This window comes from Suricata suricatta, chromosome 15 (assembly GCF_006229205.1).
Source record: "Suricata suricatta isolate VVHF042 chromosome 15, meerkat_22Aug2017_6uvM2_HiC, whole genome shotgun sequence".
Classification (NCBI taxonomy): Eukaryota; Metazoa; Chordata; class Mammalia; order Carnivora; family Herpestidae; genus Suricata; species Suricata suricatta.
This window is the reverse complement of record NC_043714.1, coordinates 48533862-48558814: the sequence shown is the minus strand read 5'-3', so window position 1 is coordinate 48558814 and position 24953 is coordinate 48533862. Positions and strand designations below refer to the sequence as shown.

The 24953-nt window shown below is 37.4% G+C and overlaps 1 protein-coding gene across 4 annotated transcripts in view; it reads right to left on the bottom strand.

Annotated features, from left to right (window-relative positions):
- OXR1 (oxidation resistance 1) overlaps positions 1–24953 on the bottom strand; it is a 427046-nt gene that overhangs the window by 295352 nt on the left and 106741 nt on the right. The window lies entirely within an intron of this gene.

Sequence of the window (24953 nt, the reverse complement as noted above, 5' to 3'; positions counted from 1 at the left end):
TATGAATCCCATTACCCAGAGATAACCACTGCCAACATCTGGGTGATGCTTCTAGATATCTTTGTGGATATATACACACACAATTCATATACATATAAATTTATATTCTGTATATACATTCAAAATCACACCTATCTATCAACTTACCTAAGTACATGCTATTTTACATCCAGTTTTTTTCTACTTGTTGTAGATCTCTGTTCCTCTTCCAAAAACAAATAGGTTAATAGCATGATTTTCAATGGGCTGCTGCACTCAGCTCCAAATTAAGAATAAACACTATTTTACTAATACACACTACTTTAACATCTTTCTTAAATCACTCCAAAAAACAAAGCACCATCAACAGAAACTTTGGCACCATTTCAAAGGACCAGACATTTTGTTGTGAACAAAGGGCCAGGAAATGACAGACATTATAAGAACATTAAATGTATTAAAAATGGTGAGTAGTTAAGCATATTAGTATACTTTCAAATGAATTATGTATGCCTTATTTTTATACAAATATTGTACATACTGAGTAGTTCACTTGTAAGATAGAATAAAATTAAAGATTACAAAATCTCAAATGTGTAGACTTCAGAACAGAAATTTTGATAACTGAGCTTACTGGCCTTAAGACACATTTGAAATATACTTAGACAATTAGATGTTTTCTGATCAAACTTGAAATGAATGAATTTCCTCAGGCTCAAAGTCTAAGGTGAAAAATAACTAGTTCCTGAGAACAGGACTATACATAATATACTATATCAACCTTATGCAGATCTGAGTGATAAGTCTGTAATTTTAAGAAGTGTGATATTTAAAAACTTACATCATCCACTCCTAAAGATATCACTTGTATTTTCTTATATAATAAAAATATCTATTTCAAATTGATTTAAAAAATCAAAGTTAAAAGTATATATGTATATATAAAAGTATATATATATATATATATATATATATATATATACACACACATAAAGAAGTGTGCATTCTCTGCTTTGCCCAAATTGTTTTATTTGTACAATCCACATAATTGCGTAACAGTGGAGTTCCAAATGCTAACATCAATGGAATATTTAATATATGACAGCCACCATGTTAGGTACATTGTATAAATTATGGTATAGTCCTCCAATGGGCTTATGATGTAGAAACTACTACTGCCAGTTTTCAGAGGCAGTCACACAGCTGAGATAAGGCAGAGGTGAAATTTGACAGTTCAAATTACACATACTAAGTATAAAACATGAAAATGATTCATTAGGCACACAGAAAATCTATGTGATGTGTACTATTCCTATCAGTCTTTTTATAACACTTTCCCTTCCTATGCATCAATCTGGTTTTTTTGCAATGTTAATAAACATTTTTTTAAGTTAAGAGAAGACTTGATAAATCGTGAGTCAAGTCCCCTACCAAGTCTCACCTGCCTCAAATGGCTAAGTCACTCAATAGAATAAAAGCTTCAAACACTGCTATTTTGGGTTTAAATCTGGAGATAAGAAGTAGCTAAATAAATAGCACTTTTTCCCAAGGTGTAAACATTACTTAAAAAAGAGCGGCCCAGAAGGACGAGATGGAAAGGAGCACTGGTCAAATTTACGCATGCCCACCGTCCCTGGGCATTCCTCGGTGCACGGGGTCCTGTACTTGCCATGCATGATGGTGATCACTTTGTAGTATCTCACTGGAAATTCATAACCGCAAAAGTAGGTACTGTGATTATCCTTCTCAAATGGATACTAGGACCCTAAATGTGCCTATAAAGTCTAAAATGACAAAGTAAAGCCACCATTTTTAACCAAACAACCTTTTCTTCTTTCAAAAAAATGGCAATGGGGGGCCCGAGTAATTGGTCTCCTGGTCAAGGATTTAGCATCCTTTAAAGCTACGATTGAAAGTTAATTTTTAATTGGAGCTCTAAAGTACAATAAATAAATCTTAGTGACATCTGGTTTTGTGTGTTAACAAAAATGTCTTTAGGATCTACTCTAGCTTTATCCATCACCAGTCCCACTGGGGTCATACTGAATTAGCAGCAATCTGAGGTCACCATTCTCGCTTATACCCGGGCCCATTTATACTGTTATAACCATCTCTGCTGCTTTTTCATCTTTATGTTTTTCCTTTTCTAAACGTATTACAACTCAGATAAAAGGTTATCTCCTCTAACAAGGCATTCTCTAACCCTGAGGTTGCCTTCTCCCCCCACCCAATACCTACAGCAATCACAACACTTACAGATTATATTGTAAATCTCTGATCATTTGTCTATAAGCTTGTTAAGAGAGCGGTCCATGCTCTGTTTCCCTGGCAAAATATTTAGGAGTCTCTCATAATCTGCTGCATAAATGAAAACTCAAGCAAGACTGTTCTAAGAAAGGAATCTTCGGAGCTATGGAATGACTATTTGACGCCAGGTGCCACAGTGTGCTCCCAATGTATACACGTGTCTTCCAGGGACAGACAATCGAGTCAGGGGAAAAAGGCGAAAACTTACATTAGATAATAAGTAAAATTACCTAAATCCAAAATGATATTGGAATTCCAACAAGGGAGAAAACCTTTCTGACTATGCAAATGGTAAGGTGAGAACAGAATGAATGACCAGAGTATATGATAGAGAATGTATTTTATAAGAAACTCAATTATACAATTTGTTTGTTTGCCAGGAACTGTTCCCCAGAAGAAAGCTATATGATAAATATCTATCCCTTCGTCTATATACATATATACATATTCTCTCTCTCTCTCGTCCCCACATGCTTGCATGTAAGCATGCATATGAACACACACACACACACACACACACACACACACACTCACACACACTCACGTCTCTTAAAATAATAAAAAGATAATAGGTTCTTATGTATCCTACTCTCTAAATTAAATTAAAAAACATCTTGGTTACTAGAGCTGAAATTTGAATGTTGTCCTGCAGTCAACATCAGCTATTAAATCAAACTGCAGATAACTTAATGATGTTTCCCCTTTTGGCTAAGTATGTTAATACCAATAAAGAATGACAAAGTCTTATTATAAGGAATGAGACAGATGGCAATAGATTTTAGGCCTACTGAAAAACCATAAAAGTGCACTGAATATTTACAAAAAAGAGATGTTTTTAAAGTAGTGAAAACTTACGGCACTGTTAAGGCATTTTACCAGTGTGCCACTGTGGAGTCCAATAACGGAACTCAGGTCGGAGAAGACATGTCACCTGTCACTTCAGATATTTGTTTACATTTCCAGGAGTTTCTACTCTGTTATAAACGATGAGTCAGATGAAATCCAGGCCAGCCTTCCTCACGGTAATTGGTTTGCTAATTCTGCAGCACAGCTTTTGGCTTCTGCTCAGCAGTTGGCCTAAGGTTATAAACTGTACTATTTATTAAGCCTTATTAAGACTGCTGTCAGCTGTAATCATATTGCTCCTCTACACAAAACCTTCAGTGGCTCCCTGCTGCTTTCCTAATTAAGTCCATACTCCTTATCTTGGCATTTAAAAGTCCTTTACAATATGTTCCTAAACTTACTCTCTGGTCTGTATTCTCACCACTCCTCTGAAGGCTGTTATGATCTGATCAAATTGAACCACTTTGTGTTTCTCAATCACCCTTTCTGATATCCATCCTTTACCCATGTGGTTCTGAGCAGAATGCTCTTTCTGTTTCTCATTTTAAATACTCCATTCCCACCCATCCATTGGTTTGCCACATCAGGAGCTTCGCAGGCAAAATGTGAATCGGCCTCCACACACAGAGGTCAAGGAGAGCCTGAAGACAGAGGCATGTCACTTCAGACCAGTAGGTGGGAGATGTAATAAACAAGGCAACTTACATGTCTGGCTTATCGTGGGCAGCTGCAAGATGAGTGGATCTCTGCACCTGCCCACCAGAATCTTTAAAAAAAAAAAGGTTTGTAAGAGCCATTAACTAGCTTCAGTCACATATACTGGCCAGATGGTCTCAACAACACATGACTATCTCAAAGCTATACCCTTGGGGAAGCTTCGAGCATGGGGAAGGTAAGTGGAATGCACATTCCAAGGGCAGGTGAGGGGTTGAGGAGCTTCCAATTGCCTGCATCCAGCTCATGGGTCAATAGATGGTCATGTTCTCTTGATGACCTTCTACATTACCATCTCTCTATGTGACTAATAATTACCAAGCTTTCCTGATGCATCTCAAAAATACCCTATTAAAGATTTTAAAATGGTATGAAGGAGAAAAATATCAAGTTTGAGTGACATAGATTTAATTCTGAATTCTAATGTTTTTCTCTTTGCTTATGACCTTGAGTATGTTAAATGAGATCACAATGTAATGATCCTGTCATAGTGTCTGGTACATGATAGAAAATCAATATACACTGGCTTCCCTTTCCCTGACTTCTCCAGTTCAACATGGTCTCTTCTCTCTTTGAATTACATATGACAGAAAACATTCCAACTGTGTCACCTGGGAATCTACATGATCACTTAGGACTTGTCACGTAGAAAAAATTTGTCCTTTCATCAATGATAAATTACTAACAGCACATTTACAAACCAAAAATCAATGCCAAAAAGAAAAATCCCACATACCGTAAATTAGTTCATCAAGCTCCAAAATTTAATATAGCTCCTCAGCTCCTTATTAGGACTAAAAACTAGTAATGGCTAAGGAAGAAAAAAGGGCACTACAGTACAAATAACAAAATTATAAGATAATCAATTAAAAGCAGATATAGGATTAGCTGTATTTTAACCCTATTTTGTTAATTACAATATACTAACTACCTTATACACTGAGAACCAGGTCTGCTTCAAATACTAGAAAACATTGAATTAAGAGTATTTTCCACATAGCATGGAGTTAAAATAAAATTTAATTACTGACCAACATGTTAAAATGCTTTTCAGTTATGCTGAAAATTTCTCTTGATTAGCTCTTATTCAATTTATAATAATGTTTAATGATCACTATATCTAGGTTACCTTAAAATTATGAAGTTATTAGAGTCTTAAGCTTGACAGATTTGTCTTTCTAAAACTATTAGTGCATACATTAATAAACCACAGGAAGTATTGGAAGGGTTAGTGAATTGTGAGAGGAGGGCACGGAGGGTACAAGAGAATTCCTAGGGTCCGGTACCTGCATATGCACTGAATACATGTTTTGGCCCAATCTCAAATGACCATCTATTCAAAAGAGTGTTAGATCAAAGTCAAAGCCAAAACCAAGTATTATCATAGAATGACTATACTAAAAACAGGCTTTGTCTATGATGAATATGGCAGATTAGTAACAACTCTAGAAAAATAATGCATATATTTTTAAAAGCTTTAAATGAAGGCAAAGCTGAGCTTTGTCTAAAACAAACTATTCTTTAGTTATGTGGTAAAAAATGTTCCAAGTCTGTTATAGATACTCAAATGAATTCCCTGACAAGCAATGAAAACTTATATGGAATTTATCAGCAATAGCTTAGAATAGCAAATAATCATCTATCACTAAATTTCTACAACATGTTGAAGCATGAGTGTTCCCTTTAAAGGACAATAAAAACAAATAAGAATAGAAGAAATATACACATCATTATCCTGCAATAAAATATACAACTTTTTTAAAGGAAAATGATTTCTCTGATGACATAAATGATATATATTTATTATAAAACTTTTGGAAAGTATAGAAAAACACCAAAAGAAAGAAATATCATCCAACTAACCAATAAAAATAGAGGTTCACATTGTCTAACTTAATTATTAACCTAATTCTATTTCAGGTCCCAGTGTTGGGTCTAAAAGCTCTTGACTCCCTGTGTACTTCACCTTGAAAAATGATTATATTTGTTCAGGAATTTTCCATGCCAAAATAAATCAGGTTATAGAAACGAATAAAAACATTTATGTAGGGGGACAGCGCCTGGGTGACTGAGTCAGTTTGGCATCCAACTTTGGCTCAGGTCATGATATCATAAGTTTGTGAGTTCGAGCTCTGTGTTGGGCTCTGTACTGACAGCTTGCAGCCTGGGGCCTGCTTCCAATTCTGTCTCCCTCTCTCTCTGCTCCTCTCCTGCTTGCACTCTCTCTCTCCTTCAAAAAGAAATAAACATTAAAAAAAATTATGTAGGAATTGCTCACAAACCAAAGGTCTGTTTGGTTCTTGATGCTGAAGTATGGTAGTAATTTTAAGGAATTCTGGTGATTGTTTCCAAGGTTGGACTTTAAAAGCTGGCGAGGGTGTGGAGAGACGGATACCCTCCTACACTGTTAGTGGAAATGTAAACTGGTGCAGCCGCTCTGGAAAACAGTGTGGAGGTTCCTCAAAAAACTACCAACAGAACTCTCCTATGACCCAGCAATAGCACTGTTAGGGATTTATCCAAGGGATACAGAACTGCTGACACATAGGGGCACATGTACCCCAATGTTCATAGCAGCACTGTCAACAATAGCCAAATCATGGAAAGGGCCTAAATGTCCATCACCTGATGAATGGACCAAGAAGATGTGGTATATATATATATATATATATATATACAATGGAGTACTACATGGCAATGAGAAAGAGTGAAATATGGCCATTTGTAGCAAAGTGGATGGACCTGGAGGGAGTCATGCTAAGCAAAATAAGTCCGGCGGAGAAGGACAGATACCATATGTTTGCACTCATAGGTCTAACAGAAGAACAGGAGAAACCTAACGAAGGACCATGGGGAAGGGAAGGTGGGGAAAGAGTTAGGGAGAGGGAGGGAGGAAAATCATGAGAGACTCTTGAAAACAGAAAACAGAGGCCTAAAGGGGGAAGGGGAAAGGGGAAGGAGAGTGATGGTCATGGAGGAGGGCACTTGTAGGGAAGAGCACTGAGTATTACATGGAAACCAATTTGACAATAAACTATATATTAAAAAATTAAAAAAATAAAAAGTTCATGTGTGTATGTATCTCTGATAGGTATTAAAATAATCAATTCCAATAAATCAAAGAAGTAATCTTTCACTTTGCTACTGAGTAAGAAGAATCCTCCCCATATAAGTTTCTGAGGTAAAACATTTGGTAAGATGACCCTTTAAGAAAGGAGTCGTATTAAGAAGTATATTTTATCTACTCATTTTATTTTTTTAATAGTTTATTGTCAAATTGGTTTCCATATAACACCCAGTGCTTCTCCCCACAAGTGCCCCCCCTCCATGACCATCACCCTCTTCCCCCTCCTCCCTCTTCAACCCTCGGTGTCTTCTGCCCATTTCTTCATTGAATTCATTTTTCGGGTATGGAGTTTAGTGAGTTCCTTGTAGATTATGGATACTAGCCCTTTATCCGATATGCCATTTGCCACTATCTTTTCCCATTCTGTCAGTTGCCTATTAGTTTTTTTTATTGTTTCCTTTGCAGTGCAGAAGCTTTTTATCTTGATGAGGTCCCAATACTTCATTTTTGTTGTTGATTCCCTTGTCTTTGGGGGATGTATCGAGGAGGAAATTGCTACGATTGAGGTCAAGGAGGCTGCTTCCTGCTTTCTCTTCTAGGGTTTTTATGGTTTCCTATCTCACATTCAGGTCCTTTATCCATTTTGAGTTTGTTTTTGTGAATGGTGTAAGAAAGTGGTCTCATTTTAAAGACCATACGTAGTTATTTTATAGATTATAAGAAAGCCTATCTAATTGTTTTTCTATCATTAAGCCCAACTGTAACCAAGCCCTTTATACAGTAGAACTATATCATCTTGCTATATAAAGCTAGTGAGTGAATCACAAATATTCTTAAATATTTTCTAGAAATTGTGAATTAATTTTCCTGAATGTAATTCCTCTGAGCTTTACTTAAAGTTACTCTAAGTGTTGCAAATTCTGGTTCATTACTTTTACAACTTCATTGGCTTTGTGTACTGAGTACATTTAAAAGTCAAGTATTTCTTATAGAAGATGAAACAACTTAATTTCCTTATAAAGAAACTGTTTTCTGAATCTTAATTATTCCTTCCAGGCCAAACCGTATATTCATTTCATAAGAATTAAATAATTATAGACAAGAAAAAGTAGCTATACCAAAAAAATATTTTTGTTATGTTCAATAACAAAATAATCTTTTATTTTTTGACAAAACCCCATGATGCCCCTAACTTTTCTCCTTTTGCAAAATTTATTCCCAGAAGTGATTTTAGAAAAGCTAATAATCATGGGGAAAAGTGATATATGATCATTTCCTGCCTCCATGCATAGCCATAATATAAGCACTATTGTATGCTTGAAGCATATTAGGCACTGGGGAGAAAAGCTCAAGAGGTTCATAGTCTAGAGGAGGAAATAAAATATTACACAATAAATACTGTTCCAGTGACAGAATCTTTTCCTGTAGGATCCCTTGGTTAAATCCCTTTTGATAGGCCAACTTCCTCCTACTGCTCCCCTATCAGCCTTCACAAATATCTGATCACAGAAGAAATGGTCTTCTCTTTCTTCTAGAAAACTAATGGAATTATCTTATTTTAAGTGCCACCTTGATTCTCAAACCCCAGTCTTACTGATACCTGTGTGTACCCTGCCCAGAGAACAGCAAAAATTTTAAAATATGTAAAATTAATTTGCTGGATTAAAGTTATAATTAAGGAACAGAGAAGGACCTGTCTGTCCACTGAACTTGCCACCAGTGAGACAATAGCAATTTGCTCTGATCAGAGGACACTTCCAGAGAGATGGTAAAGTAATAGAACTACGCTTTAATCTCTCCTTGAAGCAGTGAATAAAACTCTGCCCAAAACCTTCCTGAATAGAGCACCCAGAACAGGAGGAGGAGGAGAAGGAGGAGGAAGAGGAGGAGGAGGAGGAGGAACAAAAGGTGGAGGAGATGGTGGAGGAGATGGTGGAGGAGGAGGAGGAGGAGAAGTATTACCAAGAAGGTAGTGATGTTTATGTGAGTCATATTTGGATATGACTGAATGTACTTTTAGATTAAAAAAAACTGAAAGGATAGTAAACACTTGCATATCCCTTGATGTCTTGAAATGCCCGTATTATTACTTGTTTTATTTATTTTTAATCAATTAAAGTTTCTAGTTTTTATTTAAATTCCTGTTAGTTAACATATAGTGTCATATTAGTTTAAGGAATAGAATTTTGCAATTCATCACTTACATATAACACCCAGTGTTCATTACAAGTGTCCTCCTTAATATCCATCGCCCATTTAACCCATCCCCCTACCCACTACCCCTCCAGCAACCCTCAGTTTGTTCTCTGTATTTAAGAGCCTGCTTTATGGTTTGACTTTCTCATTTTTTCTTCCATGCTCATCTATTTCATTTCTTAAATTCCAGCTTCTGACACTGTTGGTAGTAATCCAAACTGGTGCAGCTACTCTGCAAAACAGTATGGAGGTTCCTCAAAAAGCTTGAAATAGAACTGCCTTATGATCCAACAATTGCACTACTAGGTATTTACACAAAAATACAAAATACTGATTCAAAAGAATATATACACCCTGATGTTTATAGCAGCATTATCAACAATAGCCAAATGATGGAAAGCACCCAAATGTCCACTGACTAATGAATGGATAAAAAAGATGCCCCCCCACACACACACACACTGGAATACTACAAGGCCATAAAAAGAATGAAATCTTACCATCTGCAATGGCATGCCTGGAGCCAGAATATATTATCCTAAGAGAAATAAGTCAGTCATAAAAAGACAAATATCATGATAGGCACCTGAGTGGCTCAGTCAGTAAGCACCTGACTCGTGGTTTCAGCTCAGGTCATGATCTGACAGTTCTAGAGATCAAGCCCCAAGTTGGGCTCTGAGCTGAAAACATGGACACTGCTTAGGATTCTCTCTCTCTCTCTGCCCCTCCCCTGTGAATGTGCTCTCTATCTCTCTCAAAATACATACATAAACGTAAAAACACAGATAAAATGACAAAAAGTAATTCTATCCCAGAGAAAAGAATCATCCCTCATGTTGTCAAGCACCAAAGAAAATGCTGGAATTCAATGTTTCTCAGAAACAATACTACTGACGTTTTGGCCAGATAATTCTTTGTTGTGGAGGGGCTGTCCTGTCATTGCAGGATGTTTAGTAACATCAGTAATCTCTATCCACTAGATGTTAATAGCAACTTCAACTCCTGTCAATCAAAACTGTCTCTAGACATTTGCCACATGTCCCCTGAGAGGTAAAACCACCCCTTGGTCGAGAACCATGGCTGTAACTGATGCATAGTACCAAAGATAGTGGTGACATTGTCAATGGTCCGGGAACATGAGTAAGGGCATCCCAAACAATGGTCCTTGAGTTGAGTCCAGTCAAGGGTGAGCAAGACTCTGATCAGAAGATAAAAACAAACCAACAAACCCTTTTGCCCATGAGTAAATTTAACCAGAGATATCAAAATTGAGAACATTCAGGGTCAGTACCAGCCTTTTCTCAGCCAATCAGTTACCCAAATTGCACAGGCACAGTCACTCTGCCATATTCTCTTTTCTTCACCATAATGTGTTCTGGACACTTTACGCTGCTGAAAGATGGTAGAATACAGTAACCAGTGAAAGTACGTAAATAGCTAACTAGCTATGTAATCTTGAGGAGTTGTCTAACTTCTGGAAGTTTCGGGGTCAGTGCCTATAAAATGAAGGTGTTCAATTAGCCAATGACCTCCAATGCCCCTTCAAATTAAGAAATGCTTTGATAAATCTTTCTTGTTTCTTCTCTCTGCTCATTAAAATGGGCACCTTTAATGTTTTATTAATTTTAAGTGGATAGTAATCAAATAGCAGTTCTAAGGAGTTAAGTACTGAAAAACAGGTTATTAATGCATGATCAGTTTTCATGCTCCTCTGGCAAAAATTATTCATATCCAAAGAAGGAACAGCTCATCTTTCAGGCAAATACCAGTATAACTACATTGACAGTGAATAAAACTGCCCAAGATTGCATGGTTTTTTCTTTTTTTTTATGTTTTTTATTTATTTTTGAGAGACAGAGAGAGACAGCGTGAGCAGGGGAGGGTCAGAGAGAGAGTTAGATGCAGAATCTGAAGCAGGCTCCAGGCTCTGAGCTGGCTGTCAGCACCGAGCCTGATGTGGGGTTGAACCCACGAACTGTGAGATCATGACCTGTGCCGAAGCCGGATGCTTCACCGAGTGAGCCACCCTGATTGCATCTGTTTTAAAGAGTTACAACCTTGCCATGTCACAGATGTATACAGTATGATATCAATATACTTGAAATATTCTGAAATGTTTCTACAGAGAGAAAAAGGGAAGAATTTCGTTCATTTTATAAACCACTGTCTTTAGTGGGTTTTTTTTTTAACACACTATTTTTTGGAGCAGTTTCTGATCCGCAGAAAACTGAGCAGAAAATACAGTTTCCACATAACCTCTCAACTTACAAAAGCAGTTTCCTCCACTATCAACATCCCCCACCAGAGTGGTACACTTGTTACAGGTAATGAACCTACAAAAACAAGTCATTATTACCCAAAGGCCGTAGATTACATGAGGTTTACTCGTTGTGGTGTATATTCGATGTGTTTCGAAAAATGCATAATGACTTCTATCCATCATCAATAGTATCATACAGAATAGTTTCACTGCCCTAAAAATCCCCTGCACCTGCCTATTCATCCTTCCCTCCCACCTCTAAGAACCACTGAGTTTTTACTGTCTTCATAGTTTTGTCTTTTCCAGAAAGCCACAGTTAGAATCCTACAGCATGTAGCCTTTTCGGATTGGCTCCTTTCACTTAGTGATATGCATTAACGTCTCCTCCATGACCTGCCATGGCTTGACAGCTTATTTCTTTTTTTTTTTTCAATGTTTATTTATTTTTGATACAGAGAGAGACAGAGCATGAGAGGGGGAGGGGCAGAGAGAGAAGGAGACACAGAACCGGAAGCAGCTCCAGGCTCTGAGCTAGCTGTCAGCACAGAGCCCGACGCGGGGCTCGAACCCACGAACGTGAGATCTGACCTGAGCCGAAGTCGGAGGCCCAACCGACTGAGCCACCCAGGCGCCGCAGCTTATTTCTTTTTAGTGCTGAATAATATTCCATCGCCTGGATGTACCACTGTGTATCTATCCACTCACCTACAAAAGGGCACTTTGGTTGCCCCCAACTTTTGACAATCATGAATAAAACTACTATAAACATCCATGTGCAGGTTTTGAATAGATATAATCTTTTTAAATGAAGTTTAATGTATATGAATAAGCAAGGCAGAAATGAATATTACAGCTTATATTCTTGATGGAAAAGTGAGTCCAGTTCTAGTAAGAAACTTCTAATTTACATGTTTCTGAATAAACTCAGCAGTTCTGTTAGAAACCCAGAAGTACAGCTATTCTTATAGTAAGAAGTAAAGGCTGTTCTCCAGGTTCTCATACAGGTACACAAGCAAGCAGTAAGGTAAGCAGAGCTCAGGAGAAACTGAGATCAGTGTACGAGACAGGAAGAAAATCCCACATATGTTCCAGCCATACAAACTATAGATGCTTACCAGTTCCTTACAAGGAACAGGAGACTGATTTCAGCATATGTTACATGTTTTTTTAGTTTGCTCTATATGAGGGTAGAGTCTTTAATACAGTGTTTATTAATTTGTTGTTGGGCAGTGATTCTGTTAGAGAATTCCTTTGGTGTATCAATTAGGTATTGCTGTAAAAAACAAACCACCCTGAAATGTAGTGGCTAAGCACAACAACTTATTTAACTCATGATTCTATGGATCAATATTTCCCGCTGGTCTCTTTTTGTCTCAGCTGGTGTCCCCCCTCATCTGCGATGTTTTTGTAATCTCTCACATCCCTGTTCCTGTATCTGAGACAAGTGGGCTGATGTAGGTCTAGACCCTATTCTCTCAGCCTCCAGCAGGTCAGCATGGTGTCCAAAGGGAGTTCAGGAGTGGCAGCATGTGAAGCCTCTTGGAGGTTAGCCTCTGAACTTGCACAGTCACTTCTGTTAGATTCTGTTGACTGAAGCCAAGTCATAAGGTCTTTCCGGATTCAAGGGAAGAGGAAATGGACCTCACTCTTTTGTTTGTTTGAGAGAGAGCAAGCACAGGTGCATGAGGGTGGGCCAGGGATAGGAGCAGAGCAGGGCGGGGGGAGGGTGAGAGCGAGCGAGAGAGAACGAGAGAGAGAATACCAAGCAGGCTCCATGTCAGCGCAGACCCCACTGCAGGCCTCGATCCTTCAACTCCTGGGATCATGACCTGGGCTGAAATCAGCAGTCAGATGCCCAACCTTCTGGCCACCCAAGTGCCCCCAGACTTCACTTATTCATGTGAAAAGCTGAGAAGTCACTTACCCAGGGCATGGATACAGGAAGAAATGAAGGATTTGGCCATGTTTGCTCTCTGCTATATCGGGTTGTTAGACTATGAGGACAACATTGTGGTTTAAACTTTGAGCTCTAGAAATCAACCATCCAGGCCCAAATCCCTGCTTTGCCATCCACTGGCCAAGCGGCACTACCCTTTTGAAATCTAATCACCTTATTTGCAAAATGGAGATAATAATACTAACTACCTTATCATATGATTACTAGTGGTAAGCACACCATCTGGCACAAGAAAGCATTCACTAAATGTTTTTTCATTTTTTTTTTTATTATCATTACCATCTCTTAAGAGAGAAGCTTAACCTACTCCAAGAAACGAAATTACTGTCCAGTTTGGATAGAGATAATCTGCCTTCTTTCAAATAATCCAACTTTAAGTCATTTCTTTAAGTCATATTTCTGAGTACATACAACAGGCAGAGGGGTTACTTCTAGTTAGCTTTTATTTATATGATAATGAATGGTCTTTTCCCATTTTTATTGACGAGAACAGAATCATCAAATTTCTCATTTACTAGACAGTTTTAAGTTAACATATATTTATTTTTTGTTGTTGTATTTTATTTTTTCCCTAATATTTTATTGTCAAATTGTTTTCCATATAACACCCAGTGCTCTTCCCCTTAAGTGCCCTCCACCATCACCACCACCTCTTTTCCCCCCTCCCCCTTGAGAGACTATTGAATGCTGAAAATGAACTGAGAGTTGAAGGGGGAGAGGGGATAAGTTAACATATATTTAAATGTTTGGCCTTCCGTCTGTCTTTAATTTTCACTTGCTTAAATTTACGTTCTCCGTAATACATGCTAACACACTGAAATTTTTGAGTAGCAGCTACTAAGCAATAAAATTAAGAAGTACATACATGACCAAGTGGTGCTAATTTTGTAAAGAAGTTTAAGTCAGTTAGGCATCAAACTTTGGTTTAGGTCATGATCTTGAGGTTCACAAGTTCAAGCCCCACATTGGACTCTGTGCTGACAGCTCAGAACCTGAAGCCTGCTTCAGATTTTGTACCTCCCTCTCTCCCTGACCCTCCCCCGCTGTCTGTCTGTCTCTCTTGCTCTAAAGTAAATGAACATCAAAAATTTTTAATGTTATTATGAATATTTTAATACTCATAAAAAAAGAAAACTGATTTAAAATGAGTATTTTTGTTAACGTTGAAGTATTGAGATTCTTTCAGTCCAAAAATGTTAATTCTATTTCATTCTCTTTTGAAGGTATTTTTTAGAGGCTGGCCATAAAACTAGAGTAAAACCCAGTTAGAGTTGAACCTGATAGTTTTATCATACATTTATAGAAAGTAGTTTTGGGGCACATGGGAGGCTCAGTTGGCTAAGTGTCCAACTCTTGGTCTCGACCCTGGTCATAATCTCAAGGTTCACGAGTTCAAGCCCGACACTGGCCTTGCTGCTGTTAGTGAAGAGCCGGGCTGTCAGAGTATGGCCCACTTCAGATCCTCTGTCCCTGTCTCTCTCTGCCCCTCCCCTGCTGACACTTTCTCTCAGAATAAATAAATAATTTAAAAACTTAAAAAAAAAGTAGCGTTATGCAATATGAACATCTTTTCCAGTCATTCAAATGAACTCTCCTTTATTTACAACAGGATTATTTGGCATTTAATAAAAAGAACTTCTGAGCATCTACTAGTCACACTTTGATGACGACCTAAGGGAAAGTAGGCAATATTCCTGACGTAAGGATGCTGTGGCGTGCTGAGGAGGATGGCGCGTACACACATTTATGATGCAGGGTAAATACAAATAACATAAATCTGAGTGATCATTAAAACAGTGCAAATATGCAACTGTTAAAAAATGCAGAGTTAAAAAATCAAAGTGGCTAGAAAGCTAATAATCAAGGATCGATTCAGAAAAAAAGTGAGTCTTGAAAGAGGAAAATACAGATTATTTGTGAGAAAAGCTAAAGTGTTAGGAGTGTTGACAAAAATAGAACAGAATGAACACAACACATACCATTGCTTTATATAACTGCCTGGTGATGAATTTTCTTGATTACCCAGAAACAAGGAGACTGGAAACAAGGGAAAAATACATTGAGATTGAGGTTTTTCTAAAGAACTCTGTTTTATCACAGTGGGAGCAAAGTACGGGAGTCCAGAGCCTGCAAAATCTGGAATCAGAAGCAGACTGCCGGGGACCAGAGCGGATTCTGCCACTCACTAGCTGTGTGATGCTGGGCAACGTAATTTGATTTCTCTGTGCCTCCATTTCCTCATTTGTGTAATAAGGATGATAATGGCAACTGCCCATATGCTGGGCTGGGCTGTGTCAGCCTGGTTCAAGTGGGAGTACATTTCCCAGAACCTCCATCCCTGTGTGGTTCCGATTCACTCAGCTCAAATGAGAAACATGCCGGAGACGCAGAGTGGAAAGAAAGCAGCAGCGGCAACCTGTGAAAGTCACTGTAGTCAGATGTGATGAAGGACAGGTACGGGGATGCCTCAGTTCCAGCCTGTCCTGCTTTTCCTTACCCCTGCCCAGCAGTTCCTCCCTACGTGTAATGCCGCTGACCAGGTCTGCCAGCAGGCACCCGACTGAACACCCACACAGGTGGGAACTCCAAGAGGCCACAGACCCATCACAGACCTCCCCAAGGACTCCCCTACATGTTGTCACATCAGTTGCTACACATACTTGGCTTCTCAGATTGACGGGCAGGTGACTCCCCTGATCCTCGCATTTCTTCTTCTGGAACTTCATGTCTCCTGCCCCTCCCACAATTGCATACAATCTAATTCCTACAATAGACCCTGTATGCCATAATGCTTATTTCGACTGATCCCCTGAACAAATGTTAACCGATATTCTTTCCCATAGAGTTTTGTGAGGATTACCTGGGTTAATATTCATAAAATGCTTAGTTTCTGGCATAGAGTCAATATCTCTAAGTGCTTGTTAAATAAAATGATCTCTAATTCATTAAGTGTTACCCAAATGAGGAAGAAACAGAATCTCCAAAGAAGAACAATGACAAGGTGCAGTGCTCTCTGTGATATATACATCCTGGATAACTGGGGTACAGGTATTCTGGTGATACCAGATGTAATAGTCAAATAAGAACTTCTGACAGCATAATTATAGACATTATCTCTTGAGTGCATTCTATGTGCAGGTACTGTTCTAAGTCTTTTACACAGGCTATTTCACATAATTTTCACAAACATCCTGTGAGGTACGTATTCTCCCCTCTGTTTTGCTGAGGAGATTAGTGAAGAACATAAAATATCTGAAACACTACAATGAGATACAGCTAAGAAGCCATGTATATAACCCCCCGTGTTGACAGTTACTATAGTTGGAAGGTGGATCTAATAAGCTGGGAAACACAGTGACCTACGTTTGTCTTGGTTTCTGTGTTAATAAAGTATGTTACAAGTTGTAATTGGCCTGTAAATCTCATAACCTACTAGGGATTCTGAGAGATTCTATTCTGTAGAAACACCACTGTTGCTGATGGTTGCTCCTGTTTCTTGGGCAAAGGAGGCTGGAAGTGACATGTAAAAGCACATATTGACACAGTGGAAAATTGGGGGTCCTGGTATGTAGACAAGCCTGCATGTCAGCCCTAATGCTGTGCCCTCCTGCGTGATCTGGAGCAAATGCCTTCACAAGTCTGATCCTAGTTTTCCTCAAAAGTAAAACAGAGATAACATCCTCCCAAAACTTTTGAAAAGATTAATAAAGACCTGTTGATTTCCTAAATACTCTTAAAATGAGATAAAGTTAATGTAGAAATTGTATCTTATTTGAAATGTAATAATACAAAAAATAGGCACCTGACTCACAGGAGATCATAGTAGAGATCACGGGCACTTTCCAGCATGTTGAGGGAGAACACGACCCAGTTGGCCAGGCCACAAAACTAGCAGACATATTTAACCGTGGACATTTGATCACAACTGAAAATCCTGATAGCCTACATATTAGAGAAAATAATAGGAAGTTAAAGGTTCTGTTTATATTTCCATTTCACAGTTATTTATAGTAAAACCTTGGATTCCGAGTAACTTGTTCTGCAAACATCCCACATGATGAGTCAACATTTATAATAAATTTTAACTTGATAAATGAGCGATGTCTTGCAATACAAGTAGTACATGATGCCAAATGTCACAGGATCACAGCTGAGCCAATGGTTCCTCTGTCTCTCTCTTGCTGTAGGACTGTGGGTGACCATGTCCCGTGCTTGGATGCTTGGTCCCAGGCTGCGGTGCCGCGCAGAAATCAGTGATTGTTCAGAATGCTGGAAGGTCCCTACAATGGGCACTAGTGTACTTTTTGTCACTTCAAAGAACCTATGGATAGTCCTATGGTTTTCCATATAAGAGTAAGCTTAGAAATGCTTTGCTTCATTCTAGGTCATTGGAGAGATTTCTTGTTAAAGTTGCACAGAAAGGAAAAGATTCCATTGAGCCAGAAGATAACAGTGATTCCGTTAGTGATAGTGAAGGTCATCCTACAAAATAACCCTCTTCTCTCTAGTCTCCCTCACACTAGCCACGAAAGTTTTCAAAGGTAAGTGCAGGTTAATTTGTTTATTTTTCTTCATATTTTGTATTTTCTATATTTTATATTGTATTACAATATTGTAATCATTTTTATATGAATATTTTTGGGTTGTGGAATGAATCACCTGTTTCCATTACTTCTTATGAGGAAATTCGCTTTGCTATATAAGCGCTTTGGATTACAAGCACGCTTCTGGAACAAACTATACTCGCAAACCAAGGTTTTACTTTACTTAACCATTATAAATGCCGATTAGTTAGTAGAAATGTATGTGCACATATTTCACATCAGGAAAACAACACTCAAATGCTCCTCTAGGAACATATAACCAAAACAGTCTTGTCTTACTTACTTAGGATATGGAAAGTTCTACTTATTTGAAAGAACGATAAAAAAGATCATGACTCATTAATTTTTGTTGTTCCTCTCTGCTGTGGATATTAGCAAGGCATTGGCAATTGGCAACAATGCACTCATTCCTCTATCCACTCTGTTTCCCCACTTAGTGTTTCATGGCTACATTATATAAGACATCACATATATTCATAGTCCTAAGAAGTGATGGTATAATTTATTTCATTTTTATTCCATTTTTAGTTAGGTGATTTCATTTCCTTTTGCATTATTACCTGAATCGAATGAAATACTAGGAGAAGAAAAATAGGGTTTCTAATCACAGTCTGAGTGTCTTTTACTTCTGATAAGCTTCTTTTGGGGAGAGTGAAATGCTATTTTAAATAATTTTCATTAACAATTCACATATATCATTGTAGCACCCTTTGTAAAATCATGAGTTTAAAACTTGTATGAGGTAGACAGCAGCAGAGTATGAAGTCCAAGACGAGCTATAACACTTATTTTTACCTCAACTGTTCCCAGCCAGGTAAACAGCCAGTAACTAGATGAATACTGATGATGAAATGGGGGGTTATGACTGTCACACTGTATCACTAAATACAATAAAAGTACAGAGAGACAGTCTTTTATATTTGCCAAGTCCTTATTCATCTAATCCCCACATGAACACAATAAAGTGTACTAGGATAATTTTGGAATAACTGTATCAATGTCAGAGATGGGGAAACTGAGTCAGGGTTATTTAGGAGGCTTAATGTATAATTGGTGGTTGCTTTCACTTAAACTTCAAAACATCTTGGTATTTTCTGGTGGCCTTGGAGGCACCAATGTCATTATGGCAGGTGCCAATAAAGACAACAGGGACAAAGGTGAAAGATACAGTGTTCCAATGTGACTGTTTAGTGAGAGAAGCATTAAACTGAAATATTAGAGAAAATGAGACAAAAGGTTCCCAGATGTGCATGTACAGGGAATAATTTTAGAGAACAAGAATCAGTGAAACAGTGATGTATCAGCAGGGAAGAGAAGTTATGTTTACCCTGTATCACAATTTAATTTTAAAACTCTGATTTAAAAATAGACAGAGGAGCCAGCATTTTCCCAAAGATATCCAAGTGACCACAAGGTACATGAAAATGTGCTCAACATCACTAATCACCAGGAAATTTCAAATCAAAACCACGATGAGCTATCATCTCATACTGTACGAATGGCAATCATCCAGGACACAAGAGATAACAAGAGTTATCAAGGATGTGGAGAAACGAGAACACTTCTGTGGAGCTGGTGTACTAGTTCAGTCACAATGGAGGACAGTATAGATGTTCCTCAAAACACTAAAGATAGAACTGCCATGCAATGTGATAATCTTCCTTCCGGGTCTATATATGAAAAAAATAAAAACAGGATATGAAAGAGAGATATGCACTCACTTGCCTCTTTGTAACATTTCTCTGATAGCAATAAACCTGGTCCCCATTATCTGCATCTTCCATATACGCATAATATATATAAAGTAATTTCAGAATTGTTAACAGGTACTCTTATGAAAAACAGGTTTGCCAACTAGAATACAGTGCTTGTGTACAGTTCTTTTTGTTTCTGGCTTCATAATATCCAATCAAAACAGTGTTTTTTAGTGTTATTTAGGTAAACTACTTTTTTCCTTACTACCTTCAGTAAGGATATGTCATATACTTGCAAAAAAAAGTAAGATTTATTTGTCGGTCTGCATTCCATTTCAGGATCCCTTGACATCCTGGTTCATCTTTTTAAAAATGTATTTGCATGCATGGACGTTCACATTTGTGACAGACATTTTTATGGACTTTGATAAATACATGCAGTCAGATATTCCTCCACTCAAGGATGCAGATCAGTTCCGTCACCTTAAGAATTCCCTTGTGTACCCCTTTTATTCAACCACTGCCCCTTCCCCAAAGCCCTGGCAACTGGTCATCTGTTCTCCATCCCTACACTTTTTCCAGAATGTCAAACAAGTGGGGTCATACAATATGTATGATTTAGTCTGGTTTCTTTCCCTCCATAAAGCATGCTGAAGATTCATCCATGATGTTGCTAATTTCAATAGTGCCTTCACTTTTATTGACTAGTAGTGTTCCACTGTATAGCTATATGACATTGGCTTATCCATGCACCAGTTCAAAGAGATAGCTTCCAATTTCTAGTCATTATGAAAAAAAAATGTTATAAACATCCTCATACAGGTGCTTGTGTGAATATCGGTTTTAATTTCTCTTGAGTAGTTACCTAGGAGCAGGGTTTCTGGGTCATATGCCAAGCATATGATTTTCATTTTGTAAGAAATTGTTTCCTTCCGTCTTTTCTTCCCCCATTTATCTAAGCCATAAACACATCCTTTTAAGTTGTCCTCTAATTTTAAAGATTTTATAATTTAGAAATAGCAACATGTCATGATTTGTGGGTGGCTGTGTGTCACTTGTTAGAAATATGTTCCTTCCCTACTCAATTCTTAGAATAAAATATTGTGTCTCAAAATGTACTGTCATTGGCCATTTAATCATCTAATGGATAGTAATCATTAGAATAATTATGGTCTGCTATTTTAGGTAGGGATTTCATTAAAAAAATATGTTCTACCATTTTCCTAAAATGTATTTTCTACTAATTTCTTAAAATGTACTTTGTTCTTAACATTTTAAATGTATTTTTTGAGGGGAGGAGGGGCAGAGAGAGAGGGAGACAGAGGATCCCAAGCAGGCTCTATGAACCTGACGTGGGGCTCAAACTCACAAACCTCAAGATAATGACCAGAGCTGAAGTCAACATTTAATTGAATGAGGCACCCAGACACTCCTTAAAATATACTTTAAACTGAAGTAGCTAAAAGTATCTAAAGAATATGCAAGTGATACTTTTTTCCTTTGCTAATAATTTACTGTGGTTCTGATAGTATACAACATACAGGAATATGAAATCCCAATGATAACAATATATTATTCATTTATGTTAAGAACTTAGTATAACTTGATAGCAAAAACATATAGAAAGAAAATTATATATATATACATAGAAGCATATAGATATAGATAGTTCTGTGTGTGTATATATATAAAACTGTGTGTGTGTATATATATATATATAATTGACTATAATAGTTACATTTTCAAAGTTTCTATATTTCGTTTATTTCTTTTCAAAGTTTCTATATCTCCAAGCTATGAGGTACATTTTGTGATCATAAATATGAAACACAGTTATTTTTTTCTTATCTTTTTAGTTAAGTTTTTATTTTAATCCCAGTACAGTTAATGCCATCCAGCGTCAGGTGCGTAATATAATTCAGCAATCCCACACACCACCCATGGCTCATCAGAACGAATGCGTTCCTTAATCCCCCCACCTCCCCTCTCGTAAACATCACTTTGTTCTCTATAGTTACGAGTCTGTTTCTTAGTTTGCTTCTCTCTCTTTTTCCTTTGCTACTTTATTTTGTTTCTTAAATTCCATATATGAGTGAAATCATATGGTATGTGTCTTTCTCTGATTTATTTCACTTAGCATTATACTCTCTAGCTCCATCCATGTTGTTCCAAGTGTCAAGATTTCACTCTTTGTATGACTGAATAATACTCTATTGCAGATATATATATACCACATATATAAAAATATAGCTATTTTTAATCCATCCCACATTATATATTTCATTACTCATGAACATTTTCAAGAAGAAGGAAGGTGGAATAAAGAATTTTCCCAATTTTTATTTTTGGTAATACTTAAGTGTTTAGTAATTTTCAAAGATTTAAATATAATATAGTTTTTCCTATCTACTGTTTTACATCGGCTGTTTGAAAATAGATTATATAACATGTAATTTGCACTGTTAGAAATTATAAAAATTAGTAACTTGAATGAAAAATTCAAGCATTGCTATGAATTGGTAGCAAGATTATAATTCTTAACTGTATTGTGGGGTTTTCCAGGCCCAATTATGCTATAGTAAGCTAAATAATGAAATACTCCCAAGTAGCTTATGATATGCAAAGATGATGTTATCAATTTCTCATTAGAAAATCTGCTTTGAATTATTTCTCTAATGGTGAGAATCGATAGGTTAATGTTCATCCATACTGGCTCTTCTGTTTTCTCTCTAGCTTAACATTTGTGAGATCAGCTTGAGTTATAGGTACAGACTGTTGCGATGAAAAGATTTAAGGTAATCAACTCATTATGTAAGAGTACAGAAACAGAAACCATATGGAAGCCTTGATTCAGAAAGAAAAATAACATCTAAATTAAGTGGAGACGCAGGCACGGGGAGGAAACAGGCAGTCTCCAGCTCTCCTATGTCAGGAGCAATATGGTTCAAAAGGGACCTGAGTCCAATTGTTTTCAAGCTGTGGGGTATGAATACTGTGTCTGTTTACATTAAACTTTACTTGAATTTCACGCCGATTTGGTGATAACCCTACCTTGTAAAGAAATACCAAGCCATAGTTATCTTTTCCAGAAAATTACTCCTCCATTTGTCCATGTCTTCTATAAGACATGTAAATTAGTTTAGGGTAATGACTAGGCTAGAAGAAGTGTTTTAAACAATCTCTCTATAGCTCCTTGGTTGAAGAATATGCAGTGCCCTTTGTTACCATTTTTTCATGATGAGAAATCAAGACCACCACCGCTACATCTCATAAGATAAGATACCACATGGCATGTCAAGTCATGGCATGTTTTACATACTTTGGGACTACTTGCTACTTTACTTACTCCTCACTGTACACTGAATAGATCCTCCAGCTCTAGTAAGAGCCCCTCGCCCCTCTTCCCTTTGCGACCTCGCTAATGCTGCAACTCAGCTGGGAAAAGCCCTCCTCTCTAGTCCAAGTCAATGTTCACCTTTTTCGACTGCACTTAGATACGCTAAAGGCACCTCAAAATAAACATCTTCAAAACTGAGCTCCTGAATCTTTTTCACCATTCTTATCCTCTTCCTTTGTCCTCGCCCAGGGTGAATGGGATCATCCTCTAGCAACCACAGATGTGAAGCAAGAACTTCCTGTGTGCAAGAAGCCTGTGCAGTGAGAGAGATTTGCCGTCTCCCATTACTGAGGCTAGACCTCTGCTGGGTTTTCGAAAGTCCTGAGATCTCATTTGAAAACAGCTCTCTGGGGACCTACTGCCCTCGATGAATATCGTATACAGGCTCATTGCCCCGGTTCTTGTCAAGGTCCTGCACCTCTGCTCTTTATACGTCATGCGTGGGGCCAGGAAGTCTTTGTTGAAGCTGGGGGGGTCCTTTGGGGTCCAATATGATCACCCTTGCTGATGTCTCCTGCCTCTGAAGTAGTGCTAAGGAATAGTGGAAAGGTGCCACTACCCTCCATGCTTGCTATTCCTGCATTATAGATTCATAGGTGACACTTTCCTCCTTTAACATTTTCTGTATTTAAAACTTTCTCTTTTGTAAATGTATCACTTTAACAGCAAAAAGAAACCAGTGTTTGGAAAAACATTAAAAAAGAAAGAAAACAACCAGGGATCTAAAAAAAAAAAAGTACTGTTTAGAAAAATATTCTAAGTTCATACATCTCAGAAGAATGCACAAATGTAGTTCGACTTCATAAGAAATCAACTATGATAAAGAAGATCTGCTATGCTGTATGAAAAAAATAAAGTGGCACAGACTTGAAATCTCATTTTAAGTAGAGCACATGTCTATTTATTACATCTCACTATTCACTAGTCAAGAAATATTTTAAAGAAGAAACACATTTTTTCCCTCATAATTCAAATCAAGAAGTGTATGCCTTGGTCATGGAACATTGACATCATTTTAATGAAAATGGTTTTTCTTTATTTATCCTACCTTACGCATAATGCCATCTACATAAACTCTTAGCAATGCATGCCACAAATTTCACTGTGGATATTAACCCTGGCATTTGAATATTATTTATGGTAAAATCAGATATAGAGTAAAATGTTAAATTACTTTTCATCAAATATAATCTCAGCATTTAAAAAATTTTTTCTTTATGAAAAGTGTTAAACATATGTATGTGTGTGTGTGTGTGTGTATGTACACACACACATATATGGGAATAATTAACCCACCTGATTTAACAATTATCAATTCATCACACATCTTCAATAATTATCAATGCATGGTCAATCTTGTTTTATCTATATCTCCATTCACTTTCTTCAACTACATTTATTTTGAAGCAAATCTCAGACTTTGTCACATTTATATCTCAGACTTTGTAACATTGTTTTCAAAGGCAAACCCAACAAGAGATTGAGGGCAAACATTAAGTTAGATGTTAACTTCAATTTAATAACACTGATTTTCCCTTCATCTACAAAATGTAGAGTCATAGGTACAAGGTTGATAGTCTCCTACAGAGAGTATGTTAAGGGGGCTCCAAAAAATCAAATGATCACAAAAGAGATTCTTTAGTCCAACCAACTGCCTGAAAGTGACTTAGAGGCCACAGACTGAAATGGCTCTAATACCTTGATAACCTATATCTGTAAACCAAATCCAAAGTCCATGCACTGGAATTCAAGAAAGTAAACTTAAGAGCAATCGATCATAAGCAGACAATTCAACTTTCCAAATAAAGTAACTGCTCAAGGTATGGCCAAATATTGGTTTTGCTTTGCTTCAGCATCTTCTCTACGAAAAACTCACCCATAGTTCCTGTTGGTGAGTGCTCCTTACTACCTTTGGGGTGCCCCCTTCCAATC